General features: G+C 47.7%; 1 long non-coding RNA gene across 1 annotated transcript in view; it reads left to right on the top strand.

Moving 5' to 3' along the window:
- Window positions 1-9,185, top strand: part of LOC135399829 (uncharacterized) — a 103,407-nt gene extending 94,222 nt beyond the window's left edge. The window contains exon 3 of the long non-coding RNA XR_010424424.1: window positions 8,548-9,185. This is a non-coding gene — a long non-coding RNA (uncharacterized LOC135399829). The remainder of the gene's footprint in view (window positions 1-8,547) is intronic.
- Window positions 9,186-16,445: the final 7,260 nt, after the last annotated feature.

Here is a 16,445-nt window from a genome sequence, read left to right as displayed (position 1 = left end):
GAGTAACGTTATCAAAAAGAGGGAGCTTAGTAAATGCCCAGCCTACAAAACTTTCCACAATTAATTATTGTCGCAGCATTCGCAAATCCAACCTTTTGCGTATATATGTTCCTCGAATAATTGTCATCTCTCGGTGGCTAATCTCGGCGTGCGATAATTCCAACTTGACAGCAGACCGATAAGACGAAAGCAAAGTCACATGTAGGAGGCAACCATTTATCTCGGCATTTAGCGGACGACAGCGCAATGACAGCTTTCTAATGGTTTTGCTCAATTTTCTTTTTCTGCAAATAAGATGGCAGAAGCCACTACCGAGAAAAGCCGCCCTTTTAATGACGTGTTGCTTCCCGTCCTCCTCCTCGACCGTTTGGTAGAGATATAGAAAGGGCATTTGTCGTTATTACAACCGCGCCACTCTGTCTGCCATCCTCCGTAAATTTCGGGGCTTTTTTTCTAAATAGGATACACGGGGCATCTGGGTCCAAGTTTCTTTACGACAAATAATGAGGCTTGCGCAGTGAAGTCACATTTGGTCACGTGACATTGTAAAATATATTGCCGCTCCGGAGTCACAGTAGGAGGGCATGCCGTGAGTTGTTTTAGTATAGTAGTAGTTTAGTGAGTTGTTTTAGTATACGTGCAATGAGGCTTGTGCAGTGAGGTCACATTTGGTCACGTGACACTGAAAATATGACACTGAAAATCCGGCGCCCGGATTCGGACCACATTCAACACATATACACCAATGCAAGCAACTCTGCAAGAGACAGCACGCGGACTCGTTTCGTCTTCGTCGTGGTTGGTGCATTGGCATCGTCACCGTTGAAGGGCAAATGTGAAAGATCAAAAGTAAGCCAAAGCTCAAGCGCTACTCAACCTGCAACGAAGGACAGGTGCTGCGCTTCTAAAGAAGCCGTGCTCAGTGTGCCCATCATGCACAGTGTACCCAGTCATCTCATGCCCAATCTGAACATGCATTGTGAAATTTATTTTCCAAAATAACACACACCATGTTCGACGTGTGACCATTTTAACACTATGCTGGAGTTTAGAGTAGCCCTTGGGGCCCCGAAACGCTTCGGTACCCTGTACTCTAACAACAACAACGACACAACAAATTAATGATGATGAATGGGGAAACTCGCCACATGAGGTGTATGATGAGACGATGAACGACGCTGAAAAGGGGTTGCTGTCAGTGGAGTCAGTGAGACAGCATTAGGGGTGGCGAGAACATCAACAGAAGGCTATGCAAAAACACACCACACAAAATCACACACACAGCACACAAGTAAGCAGGCACATCATAGGATATAGAGGAGACCGGTGTCATGGAGAAAAATCAGGAAATATTTCGGAGCTTGACGATGTTCGATCGGGTTAGACCAAGGTTCGAGGATGGTTGTCAATGTGAATGCATGGTGCAGGCGACACTGCAGAGCTGCTCTTTGGGAGTTGTAAAGATGGCAGTCGAGAACAACAACAACATAGATAGATGGATGATTATAATGATGTGGGATGTTTCCCTGCGTTGAGTGCAGGACCCTACCCCACTCCAAAAAGATTCACATGAAAGGATGAAGAGGGAAGGAAAACAAAAGAAACTCCTACAGTTCTTGAAGGAGGCCGGTGGCCCTCAGAAAGCAAAGAAAAGCGCGAAGTGCACGACACTGATGTGCAGGGTTACTCCATGGGCCGAGAACTTTGCAGATGTTGAATGGCCTCTGATCCTGCAGTTCAAGTTGACATTTAAAGGCCCGTCGCTCGCATGCGTACTGGCTACAGTCTTCTATAATGCGTCGGATTGTTGCCGGGAAACCACAAGTTGTACACAGCGCCGTGTTGATGTGGCCCAGCCTATACCGGAGTGCAGGGGTGAATGCAACGCTAAGTCGTAAACGACGCACAAGAGACGTAAAGAGGCGAGAAAAACCACCTGGCATTTCAAATAATAAAGTTGGGCCAACAGCATACAGAAGCGACCACCGGGTGATATCATGATATCATTCCTGATGGGCCCAGGGCGACGTCAACGCGGACAAAAGGGAGCGTCTATCCCCGTTCGAAAGTATGATGGAGACTGCTGAGCGGCTATGGTGGGCATCTGCTACCTCATTGCCTCTTATTCCAATGTGGCTAGGGACCTAGTGGAGGGTCAGCCGGTGGTCCCTGTCTTCTAAAACCTTGAGCGTTGTCAAGATGTTCATTAGCACCGGAGCCAAGGAGCCGCGGATGTCCATGTTGTCTATGCACTGCAGCGCTGCCCGCGAATCTGCGTAAACCACCCAGAGGCGGGGGTGGTGATCCAATAGTGATTTGAGGGATAACAGGATGGCATGCAACTCCGCAGAGGTGGCCGAGGTGCGGTGTGATAGGCGGAACCCACGTGAAATTGACTCCTCTGGAATTACAAAGGCAGCAGATGAGCCGCCAGTATGGAAGAACCGTCCGTATATACGGCGGTTTGGTTTCCGTATGCAGCGTCCATCAACTCCAGAGTAGCCTGCTTGAGGACTGGAGCAGGGATTTGCTCTTCGGGCCCTTGACCCCCGGGATGTGAGTAGAGATGGATGGTTTCGGCAATGTCCATGGTGCTACTGAACAAGCGGTTGGGGCAACAGTGAAGGCAGGTATGTGGCCCGTTACTTCTTGCGCACAAAGCGCGATTTTGCTGTGCCCAATCCCAAATAGTGGCGGAAAGTTTCTCTCTGACGGAGGACGCCAATCGGGAGTTCCCTCGCTTCGGCTAACCATCCTCGTCTCGGCGCAACGCGGAACGCCCAGACAGGTCCGCAAGCTGCGAGCCAAGACATAGCGGAGCTTGTGTTCGGACGTACGTGATAGTCCGTGCAACGTAGGAAGGCTGTATACTACTGAGCACCGAACAAGCGCTTTGTGGAGTGCAAGAAGGATCCGCTTAGTACATCCCCAGCGCAAGCCGGCAAAGTGACGTATCACATTTCCCCAACGTTGCGCCTTTGAAATGAAATAGTCAATGTGTCTTGCCCACGACAGGTTGCGGTCCAACACAACACCGAGGAATCTGTGGTGCCTGACCTGCCTTAGGGGGGATCCCCCGATGTGTAATTGGAACCGGCGCATCTCTTTCCGGGTAAACGGAAGGGTAGCGCTTTTCTCAGTGGAGATATCCATCCCTGCTTTCAGGAAGTAGGCATGTATGGCGTCAAGTGAACTCTGGAGCCGATGCTGAATTGCGGGGTGGGACTTGCCAACCGTCCAGACACAGATATCATCAGCATATATAGACAGATGCACCCTCCGAGGAAGGCAGGCAGTCGAGAAGCACATGCTTGGTATCAGGCAAAACAGCAGAGCGAGAGCAGAGCATGGAGCCGGAGCGGCCGATCAGATGCTTGAAATGGGGGTGAACGCAACCCAGAGACGTAGCCTATGCATCAGTGATGCAAAATGGCGAGGCACACGAGGGCATGGCGAAGCAAGGGTCAGGTCCCACTTCGCATCACAGCTCTTGATGGAACGTCACGGGACCATTGCGCATGTGCGACAGGCCTCACCACATCGTTGGTGAAGGTTCGCCTGTCGCCTTTGTACTCTAAGATTCCATCATGACGATGAGAAATGAACCTACTCCGCTGGGGGAGGGGGAGGTCTTATTTGCGTTATAGGACAGGCTACCTCCCTGGGCAGGCTATCTGGAAGATTTCGATATGCTTTTTTCACCACATTTCTGAAAATAAAGTGAAGTGCCTTCTAGACGGAGCGAATGATGTGGTCGCTACACTGCGTGATGATACCATAGGCCATGCCCCAATCAACCCCAGGGATCATGCCTCAAGAATTGAGACAATGCCTATACTAGTGGTATGAGCCAATTTTAATTCGATTTGCCCGATCTGTTGCGTACGGGGCTGCCCTAGCAACTTTTTTCTGGGCGGGGGGCCACTATCATTTGTCCCCCATTTTTATGTCACTTTTATGTGGACTAAGAGCCTACCGGTATCCCGTTTTCTTCCGTCGTGCCCATGGTTATGCACTACTCTTTTACATAGACCGTGGACATGCTGCAACACTTTATCGTTTTTTTGTTTCTGTTACCGAAAATTTGCCGTGAATAGACCTTTCCCTGTTTGTAAACAAATGACGTCATAGTGTTCGACAGCGCCACCAATTCGGTAGAGAAGCTACCTCACTCGAAGCTAGGGGCGAACAAGGTCGCGCCCGAAAGCCACGTTCTTGAGGGGATTACGATGGTCCCTGAAGGGGGCGCAACCTTCGGTCCTACTTTTCTTTCAATAAGAGTCAGCGTACAAGTGCCATTCGTGGAACCCAGCCCTCCCCATCCGATTTGTTTCGATTTCAGTCTGTCTACCAACGTCATGATGACGTTTCTCGGGAAGAAGTCTACTGTGTCTAACAAGCGAGCTGGCTCCGCTTACTTGGCGGCGCTGCGTGTACCACGGCCTTGGGGCCATATTAATAACACGCCTCTACGGACCATAGGCGGGGGGAACTGTGTACGGCATATACATTATTACCCCACACTTAAAACGTACATCTTCATCTCACCACTCATTAGTCCTGTTAAAGGCAGAGATTCCTGCGGAAACCTGGATTGATTTCCTCCGCACGTAGTGCGAATAAAACTAATTGTTTCTTTTCCTGTAAACGCCCTTTGTGGTCTCCTGGCTTTCGCATAAATGTTTCACCCTTGTTGTCATCCGCGTCATTTAACTTTCCTCACAGTATTTCGAGTATACATCATGCCTTTAACCGAGTAATCGCCCGAACAGTATAGTTAAAACAACATATGTGCGTCCACGCACTACTCCACATTATTTGACGTAGGCGACTGCGGGAAGGGGGCACTCTAACCTTAAGTGCTCGTCAAGCCGCGGGAACCCGGTAAGTATACTGCAATCGTTTTCCAGCCGCGGCGGTGGACCAAGTATGGCCACCGCAGCACAGGATGGGTTGCGTGGAACTGGCAATTGCGGTGCTTTCCGTATTTTCATATGCCTTGGGACAAGAGAAAGAAGGGCGCCTCAATGACCACTCACCATGACGACTGGACACTACGCGAAGTACGCGTCAGTACTTATGGATTGCTCATCCACCTAAGGCAGCTTCGTCCAGTCACTCTGCGTTATTCCGTGATTCATTGTTCTTCTACATAAGCTCTATATCTACTCTTTGGTGTCTGGCTTATACAAGTAACCGCGGGGCTCCCAGTAGCCATAGACATGGATTTTTGGTGGTGCGCTATTGCCGAGCGATCTACCTGCATGCTACTCGGGTGGATCGTACATGGAAACTTATAAGTTGCGCTACAGGGGTCACCGCCTTGTCTTCCAGAAGGTACCACTGTCGTGTCAACCACCACTAGTAAGTACCGCACGCCAAAGGTAATTGCACCCAGCGCTTACTAATACCCTAGTCAGACGGCAAACCTAAGGCCGTTAGTGGAACGGCGGTTACTTCACCTGCAATCCAACCATCATTTCGAATGACATCGTTCTGTGCCCTCATGTGTTGAAAATGGGAGGCGTACACCTTTTTTGTGACAATTATGCAGTTCATAATTGGCACAAAAAAGGCGTACGCCTCCTGTTTCCAACAAATCACGGCAGAGAACGATGTCATTCGAAATGATGGTTGGACAACAGGTGAAGTAAACGCCGTTCCGCTGACGGCCTTAGGTTTGCAGTTTGACTAGGGTATTAGACTTCGAAAATATTCGACCTTTCACCGTTTACTATCACTCTGAGAAATGAGGGGGGGGGGGGTGTCGAGGTAACTTGCTGTTGTTGGCCGCACTCAAGTTTTGTGACCATTATGAACAGCATAAGTGTCACAAAAAAGGCGTACGCCTCCCGTTTTCAACAAATCAGGGCAGATAACGATATCATTCGAGATGATGGTGGCTAGGAGCGTGCTATGCGGTGAAGTTCATTTCTAAGAGTGTAGTATTATTTATACTTTTTTTGTGTTTCTACTGTGTACTGTTCTATTGACGTCCTCTTTTCACTCTCGTTGTACACTCTAAAAACAGATGGTGGTGGTGAAAGGGCTCGCCGTTGTCGGCCTCACAGAGGTGGGCAACGTCACGACTAACGTCCTGGGGGAATGTGCGTCCTGGGCCGACTTCTAAGGGAACTGTACCGATATATGTCTGAAAGCGTCTGAGGGAAACCCAGCAAAATCCCCAGACAGCACAGCCGTCACCGGGATTCGAACCCGGGTACCTCCCAGTCTCGACGTGACATGGCCAGCACGCTAACCACTTCACGGCATAGCAGGTAGTGAGCCAATCATTGCCGCGAATGATACGGTTACCGCTTTTGATTCGGGGAGAGAGGGAGGCGTACGCCTTTTTGTGGCAATTACCATATACCCAAATTGCCACAAAAAGGCGTATGCCCCCTGCTCTCCTCAAATCCGAAGCGATAACCCTGTCATTCGTGGCAATGGTTGGCGCACAGCGCGCTATGCGGTGAAGCTCTGTTTTTAGAGTGTACTTGAATTCTTCCGTATGCTCTTGGTACACTGTTAAAACAGAACTTCACCACATAGCATGCTCCTAGCCAACCATCATTCCGAATAATATCATTCTGTGTCCTGATTTGTTCAAAACAGGGGGGGGAGGCGCCTATCTGGGACAAGATAATGTGTCCCAGATAGGCGCCTCCTCCCATTTTCAACAAATCAGTGATGCTGCCGGCTTAAATACAGACAGCTGCATTGGGAGGAGTCATGTAATTCTGGGAACCAATAAGAACGACCGAAGCTCCTGCTCCCGTGACGTCGTTGCTCGCAGTCACAGTGTGCTTGAGTGTCGAAGTCTTGTAAGCCACGTCAGCAACAATGACCATTATAGACGACCTGAGCCCCTACGTCATTGATTACGTAACGCCGCCGCGCAAAGCGTGGTGTTGGGCGCTATCAGCTTTATCAGCCTATCAGCCGACGCGTTTCACCCTGGTTTTGCCCACCACAGCAAAATATAACCTCGAACCGGTCTTCTCGTGACGTCACATGTTTGTAAACAGAGGGTCGTCTATTCTGACGCGCGGTGCACTGTGTACATGACGTCATTAACCACAAATATCAACGTGCTGTGTTACTAAAACTAAATATACTTCTGGGGAAGAGCAAACTGCCCGTTGTGGTAGAAGTGTGGATGACTGAACAGAGGAGATGTTTGTGACCAATGTTTGGCTGACCATACGACACACACACACATAAAGATGAGATGAGATGCGATGCGATGCGATGGGGCTGAAGCCGGCCAGCAGGCTGGGCGCTGCCCCAGTGCCATAATTTGTAATTAATGAGAGATGATGATGGACATTAAGATTCCGTTAATCAAAGCAGGGTGGAGAGGCCTGTTGATGACAGGAAATCCCAAAGGTGATGGAGACCTTGGTGCATATGGACGGTACTGGACCATGGGCCCAGCACCTTGCCTATGGTAAATGGGCGGTGATCGATTGCATGCAGTCCGTGCTGCAAGATCTCGCACTCCCGCTGGTAGTCAGGGCAGTCCATAAATAGGTGGTGGAGGTCAGCGCGCACATTGCATGATGCACAAAGGTCCGATGGCGCACGGCCAAGACGCTGCCTCATCACTGGTGTAAATGCAACATTCAGCCGCATGCGGTGAAGAAGGGATGCGTAGTGTCGCGGAAGGCGATGAGGAAGCGACAGTGAGAGAGACGGATCCACTGCGTGGAGCGGAGAGAAGGGTGTAATGTCATGCAGCCACTGTGATCTTGTCTTGTCTGCAGAGATAGCACGGACGAGGGCCTGACGATCACCTTTTGGGCAAGATGATAGAGTGGGCTGCAAGTATCTGATGACCCCGTAGGGCAGCCCAGTCAGCCTCTTCATTGCCGGGTATGCCGACATGACCAGGTACCCACTGTAATACTATGCAGTGGCCCAGCAGCTTCTTGTAAGTTTCAAGCACGTCAGCATCAATGGACATGAGAGGACCGCGAATGGCCATTGTTTCACAACGACGTGAAAACAAAGTCTAGCGAATTCATTCTTATTCGAACAAAGTAGGAAATGACAGCTGGGTGTTGCACTTGCCCGAAAACGGCAACATTTCCTTCAGCTTTGGAAACACGCGAGGGCAGAGACAGAAGTGGACCGGACAGACTCAAAACCACTGTGCTTTCCCGTGTCCCCTCAAAACTCGAGGAAATGTTGCCATTTTCATCCTCGTTATTTTTCCCTCATTTGGTAGTACAATCCCACATTCCTCATGATCCTCCTTTGACGTCCATTATACAGTGAACGCATATTTCGGAGTACAGTTCAGAGTTCGTTGGGTGCAACGCTTCACGGTCCTAGCCGTCGTATTGTTGATTCATCCATACTGGAGTGTTTTTTGTCTTCTTTCTTGGGGTTGATCCCCCGCTCAGAGTCAATTACCAGTGATATGCCACGAGGCTTCTCAGCGGAAAATTAAACATCACCGATACGACATTCTCTCTTTCTTTCCGTCTCATAAGCAGAAGGAACTGGAGGGCAGCCTTGAGAGTCTTTTTTGTTTCTTCTCAGGTGTACTTTTATTCAACGGTGCTGCAGTACGGTGGTGATGCTGCGGAGGGCCAGTGAACCCACCCAAGGCCACGTTACGGGCGAGGGAGCTCTCGCTTTCCGCGAGAGAAGAGCTACGTGGTGGTTGCTGCTACTGTGCATCAATGGGGGAGACAGCTGCAGAAACAAACCCATTGGAAGTGATGGCTGTCTGATGGATCGGGGGTTAACGCCGTACGATAAATGAGGAAGAAGACAAACGTTAAGGCGAACGGGTGTGCCCCAGTATGTCGTCTCCTTGCGAGCGTAGTTCAGAAACGGTGAAACGTCACTTGGTACGGTTATTGATGAGATCAGCCGTGTCGCAATAATGCACGACAGGTATAGACAGGCATCAATCCACTCTCTTCCATCGTTCCAGTCTGACTGTTAAAATACTTCGCTTGTTGTCTGATGTAGAATGCACGAGATGTCCCCGTGCTTTTTTTAATTGCGTGGAGATGCTGGAAAGTTCAAGTTGAGAATAGAAATTCGAAGGGGGCCGACTCGGTACATTAGTGTCCGCCGCGGCCGTGCCTCCTTGAATTGGCGTTCTTTGGTGGGTTTCTTTGAGAATATTACGCGTGTTCTAGCGTGTTTGGCTGGTAGAGTGTGACTTGTGTAGTGTAAGCATTTTGTGTATTTAGTTGTGCTACATTATATTGAAACTGTATTGAATTGTATCTAACTTGTACTGCACAAGTTTACTTGGTCATATTAAATATCCTGATCAGAAATCTTTCAACACGTTTATTGCTTGATTACGAGATGAATTTACCGGTCAGTGTATGGAAAATTTCCATTCAATACGACAACGACCATCTTGGGGGAAACTGTGCGTGTTTACTACTCGTACAACAAGCGTCAGTTCGGTGCGGAGCTTTGGTGACGCAAAAAAAGGAAGAAAAGTAGCATTGAGGCAAACACACAAGACAAACGATGCAGAACGGCTTGAAAACGATCCCGAACAAAAACCCACTGTGACATTGTCTGATTTAAATCTCTCCTGCAGCTTAGTTGGCTCCGTTCCATAGGAGTCAATGAAACGTTGCAGTCGCATGGTCTACGCCAGGTTGCTTGCAGCCTCCTACACAACCGTCTTAGCCGAGGAAAGGCTCCTTAACTCGAGATCTAATTGCTTAGATCTTGACCGGAAAGTTACTCTCAGAGACTCTTGAAACTGGCCACTGTCCTAAGGGCCTTTCTACCGGTTTTCGTTTTTTCTTTTTCTTTTTTTGCAGACATGAAGTTGGTGGTTTACTGTGACCCTTAATGTGATATTTGTGAGGTCCCTTTGTTTCCACCCGCTTTTCCCCTCATTCTCTCACTTCTTTTCTTTCCTCTTCCAATTCGGAGAGCTGGAGTAGCGACCCTCTTCCTGAGCACCACACTCTGTCATTTTATTTATTTTATTTTATTTTTTTATTATGACCGAACTTGGTGGGATCAGATGATGCGTATTCGCTTACTCATTCCAAGGACGCGGGTTCGATTCGGACGAGGACGTCAACAGCTTGGTGGCAGGGTACAAGTTGCTTAGACACGCCGTCTGCCGCGAGGGACGTGAAATACAGTGTGCCGTGTGCTGAGATTTCAGCGCACAGAAACCTGGGCAAAATTAATCCACAGACCGACCACTGTGGCCTCGCTCATGACCAAAGTTTTTTGTCTGGCGACGTTAGAACCACGAATTCTCTATATTTATTACATCAAAACAGCATGCACACGACGCACGAATTCCACGCTGTAACTTTTCAGCGACATCAGCGATAGGAGTGGATTTTCAAAATCACGGCTTTGCTGTTGAAGAAGAAGAACTCACTGCAGTAAACACTTCCTATATGCCACGCATAATGAATGGATGCGTAGCGATAACCATGGTATGCGGAGGAACTGCTCAGCCTGGAGCCACAGGTTATCTGCGCCACCTAATCAATCGCAATCCGGTCGAACGATTTTCCCCCTTCGCACTGTTCTTTCCTCGTCCTGCTCTCGGACGGGAGTGGTCAAAATGAATGGGTTCATCGACGTCCAATTTTATCGCCCCTCGAGGCCAAGTTCAAGGAAACGCGAGTGATCATGCCCTTTTGCAGCATCCCTGCAATTAATGGGACCGTGGCTGTTCTTCCCACATCCAGAGTCAACACCCAACAAGACGGTCGAGGAAGTGCAAGCTACAACTTCACTGTCGGTCACAGTATGGAGTGGCTTTTTTTCTCCATATCGGAGAATGCGTGCTTCACGGATTGCGAACCGGCATAGCCAGGGGGTTCAAGCCTCCCCCCCCCCTCCCCGCTCATACCTTTGGTAGCGCATTTGTGAAAGGGAAAACGAAGGTGCAATCCTCCTCTCCATGTAACCCCTCCCAAAATATTTTTTTTTCTGGCTACGCTGCTATTGGCAGGTGTAACAGATATATGTGACATTTACTGGGGCTTGCATGTGGTACAGCGGAAGGCCATACACTTAGTAATTATGTAATTTAAAGGTTCGTGAGAGCCATGTCTTTCTAAATACTCGTCATCGTCATCATCTAGCTGTTGTTGTTAAAAATATAAATGTATAAATGAAAGAACCATAGCTTACCACCGATAAGTCACGACAATTCCTGTGATCCATTTTGAAAACATTCGGAAAAATCCGCGGATTCTTTTTTAAACACTGTGTGGACAGAATGAATACATCAAAAAGAGATGGTTAATTTCATTTCTCTACACCGGAACTGGCTGCTCGAAAAAGAGGTCATGTATGGATGGAGAAACGTTTTAGATGTACACGAATCATGACATAAAATTTGAAACAGCTAATATGATTTCCTTTCGTTTTCGCACTCTTTCAGTATAGACCAGAACAAGAAACGTAATCGTGACGTAATCATGACGTTGTAAGACATATTGAAACCGAAACAACGCGCGCGGAGAACGTCCTCATTTCACCAAGCCCAATTTCAAATTCAAATTGAGAGCAGATTTAGACGTAAGGTGAGTCAGCCTACTTGTGTGTGGCGACAAGCAGCACGTGCCGCAGGGTAGGACAGAAGCCGAATGTTCTTCACGGATCACGGGTTGCTACTCCATAATGATGGTAAACACAAAGGAGTTGACGTTTTAGTCGCCTTGGTGTCTTCACGAGCATGCGCATGTTGTTCCCAGTTCACCGCGGAAAAAAAAAAAAATGAAACAGAAGAAAGCTGTGACGTAAGGGGTGCATTGTCTCGAAACTCTGTCGTAATGCCATGCTGAATGTGATTTATTAGGATTATTAGTATTACCTAATTCGCGTTAGCTTTATGAACAAAGACCACGTGTATTCTGAGAGAAACGCGGTCTCCTGAGTTTCATGAACATGGAAAAGCTTGGTAGCCATATGCAAAAAAAAGCGTGCGAAAAGACCATACTGCAGCAGAACGAGGTCGTGCAACTAATAACGTGTAAGAAATTACATAAAACTCTTCAGATATTAAATGCTATAGCTCAATGTGGCTTTCTTGTTACTTATTGATTTTTTATCACCGGTTTACCGGTTTACCACCAGCCAGAACCAGAAAAACCTTGCCTTAAACTCACACGTTGATGTAACGACACTAGAGAGTTTTAGTACATCGTGCGCTATCGTCTTTACTTACGTAAGGGATAGCGTTGATGGTTCTGCGCACGCCCATAACAGAAAGACAGCTTCGTGCAGTGCGCATAGAACCACCAACGCTATCCTTTAGGTACGTAGAGGACACTCTGTACTATACTCTACTATCTACTATGGCGTTTTTGCTGTGCCGTCCACCTGGGATTGCTTTCGACTGTTACACTGACCAGTAACCACCGTGGCCTATTATGTAACTACTAGCGGTGAGCCGGCTCACATCTCCATATTTTTTTATCCTACCATCATCATCATCATCATACCCGCGGCATGGCCGAGCGGGTTAAAGCATCCGCTCGTTGGTGATAGCCTAAGAGGTGCTCGGTTCGAATCCTATCACGACTGTGCTGTCTGAGGTTTTCCCTGGGTTTTCCGGCAGACTTTTCAGACGAATGTCAGCACAGTTCCCCCTGAAGTCGGCCCAGGACGCACACTAACCCCCTTGTCCCTCCACTTCTTCCTGCTGTCCTTTCTCCACCTGTCCCCATTTGTACGCCGCTCATAGCCACAGTTGCTTCGCGGCGCTAGCACGGAATTAAAAACAATATGTAACGTACTGTCGGCTGCAACATGGCTAGCAGTTGATGTGCGACGCTGCCGAAAATTGTTCTTTCCAGGGCCCTTCCCTTACAAAAATGGCTGTTGACCATTTGTTTCCATTCTACAGAACTTAGTCAACAGAAAGCACAGACATTCAGTAGATTTTCTATTAGCCTTGTGTTTACCTGAGATATTGATTTTATGTTGACTTATGGAACTTTAAGTCTTGTTGACAATTACACAGGAAGGTAACAGGTCTTTCTGTAGACTCTCCATACACTTTACACAAATTTCGTGTGACCTTCATGTGTAAGTCTTGTTATATGTGATCTCAATTTCTCTGTTGACTTTGTTGTGACTCAGCTATCAATGAGTCGGCGTCACCCACGAAACTATACCTTCGTTCTTTTTTAAAAGGCTTGGCGACCGTTACCCGTGAGGCACTCGGTATATTCTTCTTAATCGAGGAAGATACATGATTTACTGAAGCAAGATTAACGCCATCCCCGGATGATGTGAAGACTTTTTGTGGACTTTCTGTGACTTGAGCGAAGTTGAATTTCTCCGTTCTATTGTTCACTCAATCGCAACTGGCACACGAAATGAAGTACTGCAAAACTATATGTGTATCTATTTTATTCCGAAAATACATACCTTGAAAGTGGTATCCAGTGTCGACACAATCATACAAAACATCCCGCGCACACAGTAGCGAAGTATTCCACACGTACACATGCTTTGTGCCACACAATGTCGCGTGGCACAATAGACAGTCAATGACGGGTTGCGGTCTGAGTTCTTCTGGTGACCCACGATAACGGTGGACTTCAAAATTCACTGAATTTCGGCGAAAGCGATGTCTCTGAAGCGCTGGAGAGAAATGTGTCTGAATAGGGCGTTCAATCGCAAATTAGTAATGTTCAAACACAAGTGAGTAAAACCGAGTAGAATGGTCATAGCAACAACAAATTTGGTTCACAATCAACACCGGCCACGAACTGATACTTGTACACTTACCTGACGGGACGGGAAACTGCTGCCGCCGCTCGAAACATACAAAACCCTACAGCACAACAGTCATGGTATGAATACAAGTGATGCTTGATCACACACTTCTATCACACAGCTTACCTCTTACGACGCAAATCATATCCTCCTTTGTTCTGTAATTGACGAGCGAACGCTGAAAGCCTGAGACAATTGAAACATGTTGCAACCGTCCCAACGACATTCCGATGATGCTAATGGCGATGACTCCTTCGTGATGAGGCGAGGGCGAGGCACTGAGGCGCAGAATCAAAATGTGCAGCAAACCTGTCGCATGCGCATGATCCTCATGTGGTCGTATAAGTTGGAAATATATTGTGTAGTGAACTGAAGTAAAGTAATACGAGGAACCGTCTTTTCAAAGACATCGAAAATGTATTTTGTGTTTTTGATATGTAGTTAAAAGGTGGCAAAGTTGCGTTCAAGCTGCTACATTTAAGTATAAGGTCAGACCCAAATACCGTTTTGTTTAGAGAGCCGATAACACGGACCTCTCCACCTCCCAGGAGTGGTGTACACCCTACATGGTTTTTCACAACACACCCAGAAATTGCTGATATTACCCAGCTTGTCTCCCAATGAATAGAGCAGTATGCCTCTATATACATATACCCCCCCCCCCCTCCCTATGGGATGCTCGGTGCCCCTTTGAGGTCGACCTCTGTGAACATTACTGTCCGATAATGCAGTAATTAATAATACGGAATTCATCTATGTAAAAAAAAAAAACGGTTGAAATAAGTACTTGCTACATAGGCGCATACAAAGTCCACAAACTCTCAACAGCGACATCTATATACCTTGTCCACAGAAGGTACACATAACGTAGTTCAAGAGATTGTAAAAATGATGTCAATAGCAATTCCTGTTGACTTGATCAACAAGAAGTTAAAGTAAACACACTGTCAAGACAGGAAACAAGAAGTCCACAAGAAGTCCGCAGAAAGAAAAAATCCATTTTCATAAGGGTTCCTCGCAAAGGTCTTCAAGCGGAGGCACCGCCCTGGTAAATCTGCAGTACTTTGCGTTTAAGCGTCACCACCAACAAACGACGGAGGACATTATCGGCGATACGCGATTTCCGTGCAAACGGGAGGAATTCACTAACAACTGTATCTATTAGCAGGTGCGTCCCATTTACGAACCGCATAGTGAAAGGTCACGGCATTATTATCCGAGCAGGCAATAACCACGTCAAATTCTTGAAACATGCTCATTTTCTACTCCAAATGACAGTCATTCCGGCCGATGAAATCGCTCCAAAGCATGCTAGCCTCTCTTTCAATTGTGGGGCGCAACAATTTTCCAGGTTCACAGAGTCGCTGACGTCTTCTTGAAGTTTGATGGGAAAATCGGTTGGATGAATCGGGAGTTGTGATGAAAGTCGTTCGTATATTCCGTCGTGGATTTTATTCTTCGTGTGTATGTTCAACGGGGCCAAACCAACGACAGTGAACCTAGAGGACAGAGTAAGTTTATCTGCGTTAAGTTATTTGAAGAGCGTGATTTAAATGAAACCCTAATGCGCAATACGCAAATCGCCTGCTCAGAATGAATCATCTTTAGCGTTTGGCTATTAAAACGGCAACAAGCTGCGAAGTGACGTTTCTCAGGGCAACGAGGGCATCGTCTATTCCGGGCATGGGGTGGACGTCTTTACGGGTAATCTTGTTTCTGAGTAATAGTGTGACGGTTCTCAACAGGTGAGGGTTCGAGGTCTGCTGGATTATTCCCTGCGACAACATGTGGGGAACTTCCTCGTCGATGGTTGTGCCATCAGAGTAAAGCAGCAGGAAAAAACGCGGATGGGACAGATCACACACAGAATAACTGAGAACTCGCACGTAAAGATTGTAGCGCGGTTGGATGCAGATGCACGGTACGGACGTTGTCTCTAGAAGGGGAAGAGTCAGAAGGGGGGGGGGGGGAGGCTTGCCGAGATGAAAGAGTTCAGCGTCAATCATCTCGGCGGAAACGGAAGGGTCGAATGGAGTGAGTATCCGAGAGGCCTCCAGCGTGGAGTTAAAGGATGTACAAAGATGTCTACAGTGTCACGTCTGCCCAGAAGCCGAATAAAGCCGTTAGGCAAAAGGATAGGTCGGTATAGCACAGTTACACCACCCGCGCAATCTATTCGCGAAGCTGGTGGATAACAAAGAGCCACGCTATATCTATAGGTATATTCTGCGTCTTTGCTTTTGTCCTGAACGTACAACTCTAAAGCTTCTGGCAATATATTCAGGATCACAGCAGGTAACTGTCACCATACGAGACACCAGGAACAGGAAACAAGGGGCATAAAGACACCAAGAAGTGGTCAAGAATCCAACGTTACGGACAGGATGAGAAAAGCAAGGACTCTCAGTCCCACGGCATCGCACCCCTTATCGCGTTTAATATCTCCTCAATTTTTTCCCATCCCCTTGGCAAGACGCTTGCCATCCGTTGAACAACCTCTTTAGCATTCCTCGCACAGTGCCTATCCCAAGACGGGCCACCGCCATATGTAGGCCGCCCATGCGCGACCGGTGTCTGTATTACGAAACACAGGCTTCATCTGCCTGCCGTACTCCTTCTTCTTTCTTTCTTTCTTGCTTCGTTCTTTTTCTTCTTTTTGTTTTCAGGGCGATTACTACACAGATCATCCCATTAGA

This window comes from Ornithodoros turicata, chromosome 1, assembly GCF_037126465.1.
Source record: "Ornithodoros turicata isolate Travis chromosome 1, ASM3712646v1, whole genome shotgun sequence".
In the NCBI taxonomy this organism is placed as follows: Eukaryota; Metazoa; Arthropoda; class Arachnida; order Ixodida; family Argasidae; genus Ornithodoros; species Ornithodoros turicata.
Note: the sequence above shows the minus strand (reverse complement) of the source record. Positions and strands in the feature narration are given on the sequence as shown.